The following is a 5,391-nucleotide window of genomic DNA, read 5'->3' as shown; positions in this document are numbered from 1 at the left end:
GTATGTATGTATGTATATGTATGTATGTATGTATATGTATGTATGTATGTATGTATATATATATATATATGTGTGTGTATATATTTATATATATGTATGTATGTATAGCTTTCAGCAAGGCTATAATCATTGTAATTATATAGATATGCATTTTTGTTGCTGTGGTTTTGTTATCTTTGTTTTTGTAGGTGTGGAGCCGAGATGTGTGCTGTCTTGTGTTTTCTCAATATATATTTCACATATCTTCTAATCTCTCTCACTTTTTCTCATTACATTTCACTTTTTTTCCTTCTCTTTCTTTTTCTCCTTAAAAAAGTCACTGATAATGAAGAAGCTAAGATACAAATATTCAGTTCTGCTTTCTCTGAAGTGGCTTAAAAAAAGCAAAATGAAAATGGCTTTAACTCGAGATTTTGAGCTAAAACTGAAGTGGAAGTAGCCGAGAGTTGTCTGATCCAATTCTTTGATGACATGACCTTCTTATAGTCATGGYTGAGGTGTCACCAAAACATTTTCTTCAAAGAATGCTGTGCCTTTGATTGATAAGATGTTTTCAGTTTTAGTCTACCTTTGTGTTTCCTGAGCTCTCCCACCTGCTGGTCTTTAACAAGGTTTGTTGCAGCTTTAAGGGTCATGGTGAAACTGGTGCCATGAAAACTTTATACAAAACTTTTACAGGCTGGTGTGCTGGATTTGCTGCGTGTTTTTTATTGTCCATCATGCCACTCCGCTGATAGTTAAACAGTTTTAAGTAGCAATACTGTGTAGTTTATAATGACATAAAATGGTAAATGATGAGTAAAATGTGAAAAAGGCGTGCGCGGTGAGTGCAGCTCCCGCGTAGCCAGCAGGAACTAATGGCCTCTGATTTTTATCCAAACAAACTCTGCTCATGCATCACATGTTGGGGAGAGTTCAACTGTCTAATTGTTGTGGGAACTCCCTGTCTGCCTGCCTCTCGGGCTTTTACCTCTTCTTTAGGGGCACAGATGAAACCGTCAACAAATCAAACTAAAGCCTGCGTCATCCTGAAAAAAGTGTTATCTCGGCCTGGATCTTCTGCGTCTGTTTGCCACTCGGCTGCGCAGCGTTTCCACTGAACACGTCAACTTTGAGTGTCTCTTGCACTGGCAAGGTCAAAAAGTTACGTCCTGGACCCACAGCCGTCACGCTGAGTGGGTCTATATTTAAATCCAAAGGAGGAGAGCGACAGCCTTGACTCATCTGTGGATCAGCGCTGCTCTTTTTCTTCCTGCAAAAATGGAAACTCAAGACTTTTTTTTGTCAAGTTGCCTTAAATAACCAAACAACCATATGACCCAATGACATTAAATTATATTAAGAAGCTTATTGTGACATTACAAGCAGAATTAGCCAACCTTTATCTTTGAAAGGAAAAAGGAAATGTGACCACTTAAAACAGAAATACAAAGTGGATCCATATTTAGGATGGCTTCTCGTGTGTTGCTGAGAAGTTGCAAAGTAGGTTACACATTATTGGAAAGAGTAAAGTATCACCGCGTGGTGAGAATAGATTTTATTGATCCGTGTTATAAAAGTGACCTCTTTCGCAATGTCCTGCTGAGGACTTCGGTAGCTTTGTTGTCAGAATGGATCTGCGGGCCAGCTGTGTTGTCAGCTGAGGGGTTTAGTCCAAACGCCTGATTGGTTGAGAGAGTGGAAAGCAGGAGCTCTGCGCTTTCCCACCAGGAGGGGATACTTTGAAACAGGAGCAGCTTCTTTGAGGCTTTGTCAAACACTGACTGCCTGATAAATTTGTCAGAAGTTGCAGTCTTTAAGGAACTTGTTATTGAAAGTAAATGCCAGAACAACAAGGGGGGAAAAAAAACTGAAAGGACTAATCCTTTAATCCTGGTTCAATGCTTCCATCAACAGCAGGAGAAACACCTGTGTTCACTGCAAAATACCTGAAGAAGTTATGTCCAGGAGTCTGGTTAAGATGTCATTAACTAATAAGGTCAAAATGCACCAAATTATGTTGAAACTCTCAGGAAATAATTACTGGATGTTCATCTACAACTCATTAGCTGTGTCTCACTTTAAGRGTTGCAGCCCATGTAGGCCACACCCTACGTTGGCCGTAGGCCGTCTGTGCAGGCTGCATAAAAATGTGAAATAAGATGGTCTATTCTTCGGATGACGTATGTTTGTGTGACCACTTGCTGCTATGGTGGAACATGTATGTCTTTTACAAGGAGGTATAACTTCTCAAAATTCAGTATTATTAAAAAACAAAACCTGGGTTTAGCTCCAGTGTCAATATTTGTAACTGTATTTTATTTAAAATCTCATAACAGCATAAATTTCATCAGTCAAGAGGCTAAACTTACATTGAAAATGAAATCTTCAGTACGTGATAAATTTCCAAACTCTGCATCAAAAAAATAAATAAATAAAATAAAAAGAATCCCTCTGCTGTCTTATTTTTTCTGTTTAGTTTGATTGTCGGCTGCATAGGATACTTTGACCTAGCCTTCATTTTTGGGGTTTTGTTGGCTGCATGATTAGGCGCTTACGCGTTGGGACAAGAAGCATACAAATGTGGCTCTCGGTTATTGAGAAGCGATTGCTTCCTGGAGGCGTGGCCTCTGTTGAAGTTTAAAACGTTTGGAAGTGATTTACTCAATCACTAATGGTTGGCCGCAACACTTGTACGCCCGCTTTACTGTGAAGGAGGCTAAGCTAAGAAGCTAACCTTAAATTGCTTGCGTGCGCTGTAAACATCCATCCCTGAGAGGAGAGAAGTACTGAGATGGCTGCACATGAGTCCTGCAGGCTTTGTGAGACTAATTTAATTTAATTTTGAAGACTTATCAACACGGACTGGCTTCATTCACTTCCTCCACTGCCATAGCTAAACTACAAGCAGACACTGCGCAGAAAATCAACGTTGTCATTCAAAACTTCTCTTTCTGTTTGTTGATAGGCCCGAATTAATTTCTCCCGGAGAGATCTTTGTTTAAGGGAGAAATCCCAGATGGAGCAGAGAAGCGAAACTAGAACTGAGAAGAACTGCGTAGGAAGGCAAGGGCCAGGCTAACTAACTTTTTATGTCAACTGTGTTCAAGATGGCCCCCACAGCTAAGCAAACACAAACACAAAAACTGTTATAATCCAGCCTATTTTACACACATTTAGCTCAAATTTGGCATGTTTGTGCTCATGAGTTGTCCTCACCACATAGTGCTTACTGAGCACAAGAGATCTGTTTATAAAACATAAGAGCTAACACATTTTGCAAGATTTTGCACGAAACGGTGGCAAATTGCAAGATTTTACTAAAACATGTTTGAAACTCATGTATGAAAGGCAGGTGGGTGATATATATTCTATTCAAGGAATGTTTTTTTATTTAGATTAATGAGGAAAAGTGTGTGAGAATAATGTCTGTTTTGGGTGTTGTGGGATCAGCTCAGCCCCGGGGCTACTTTGACGTGCACTCACAGTCCTATCTCTGCTGCTATCTCTTTACAGTACATCTGTGTCAGCAGTAGGCTGAGGCAGCAGCATGAGAAATGGAGGCGAACTCGGTCCTCAGTCTCCTTTATAGGGGCTGCGCGCTCAGATGTAAACAGTTTCTGTGAGAGCCTCTCCCTCCATCTGTTTTCATCACCTCTGGAAAGGTGGCACGACGAGTCTTCCCACAGGAGTGGCAGGACCTGAGCGTTACCGTTCCACACCTTCCTCCTCTCCCCGTCTTATCTGATGACACGGGCCCTTATCGCTGCATCTGCTCAGCCACTTTGTCCTTCCTATTGTTTAGGGATTAACTGCGCCCGTTTTGAGCCACAGAGTGCTAAATTTGGAGCTCCCTGACACAGTTTTCTCCCCGTGTGAAGTGGCTGTAATTAAAGTTGAGCCTTTACTTTACATTTTTGTTTGTGCAGAAGATGGCAAAAACACAAAGCTGTTTTTTATTATTATTATTCGCAACTGTTTTAAACTTACATGCCAGAAATTTTAAAGTCTTACGTTAAAAGATGTTTAGGTCAAACCGTGAAAATAGCATCACGTGTAATCTGATGCGATATCCCAGGTGATCTGATGGAGTTTGTGTTGTGAATGACTCTCAGCAACCACACCGAATTTTAGCTCAGCGTGTCCTTTTAGTGTTTTCTAAACTTGCTTAGCTGTGGCAGCCAGCGAGTCGAGTGAACTCCAAAAGTCAAACCGTTGTTTGTTTTAGTGCAAACTTTCTGTTTGACCCGGAAGCTGCGGCGATGAGAAAAAGAAGCGACGTCCACAACTTAGGCAGAAGAGTTTGGCGCATTTGTTCTAATTTGACTACAAAAAAAAAGTGTTTCCGAAACACGTGACAAGAAAAAGCTCTGACAGCATCAAAGAGGTGATGCCTTCACACCGTAGTAGTGAACCGATGTTACAAAGAGAGGATGACCTTGCCTTTGGCCTCCTGGCTGTCTGACAAAGCAATCCCCACGCTGTAGTGCAGTACAGCTGTCCTCTAAATGAAAGCAGCTGAGAGGCGAAGGGCAAAGAAGCCTATGGAATATCAATGTGCGATGCTCTCAGTTAAGATTAAAGCTTCCAACAGAATCTTATGGAGGTAAAAAAAAATGCTTGACATTTTACCCTTGCTGACTAGATAAAAACAGAGGCGTCCAGCACTACCAGTACCGCCACTACCACCATCGCTAACTAGCTGTCCCCCGCCTTTGCTCTGCCTCTTTTTCAGTGAAAATTGTTGTGTAGATATTGACTTAGGCTACACAGTCACACTTCTTAGAAATAAGTGAAATGGATCATCTTACTGCCAGTGGATGATAAGAATGCTGAAATATGAAAAAGCGTTGGGATCAGCAAAATGACAAACCAGGGAGAGGGGGCACGAAGGCAGTCATGATAAACCCTCAGAGACAAATTCCCTACAGCTATAGATGGAGAAATGAGGAGTGGAAAGAGTGGGAATAGATGGGGGGAAAATGGAGAAACGAAAATATACATCTACTCTTTAAATGAACGTCTGAAATAGCGACTCATTATTTTCAAATCCGTGTATCCCCCTTAGAGCCAAAGATCTGGGCAGGCTGCACCTGGATGGCTTTTATTCAGATTAGACACCATAAATAAGAGAAAAGATGCTCACTATTATCGGACCTAAAGTAGATTTATTATCAGACAACGCTCAGTTTCAGAATAAAAAATAAAACAGATTTACATGCTTTTTTCTTTCTTTCTTCGTTTGCAAGCACAGACCAGCAGGTTCCAAAGCTACAGTTATTTTTATATATTTTTTAGCTTTGTTCTTTTTAATCAATACGGCGTTTTAGCAGTTTGTTAAGATTCAGCAGATGTCGTTTCTGGCTTTCAGTTTGAATATGAAATATGAGCTGGTATTTACTTGGAACGGGC

This window comes from Austrofundulus limnaeus, unplaced genomic scaffold (assembly GCF_001266775.1).
Source record: "Austrofundulus limnaeus strain Quisiro unplaced genomic scaffold, Austrofundulus_limnaeus-1.0 Scaffold175, whole genome shotgun sequence".
In the NCBI taxonomy this organism is placed as follows: Eukaryota; Metazoa; Chordata; class Actinopteri; order Cyprinodontiformes; family Rivulidae; genus Austrofundulus; species Austrofundulus limnaeus.
Note: the sequence above shows the minus strand (reverse complement) of the source record.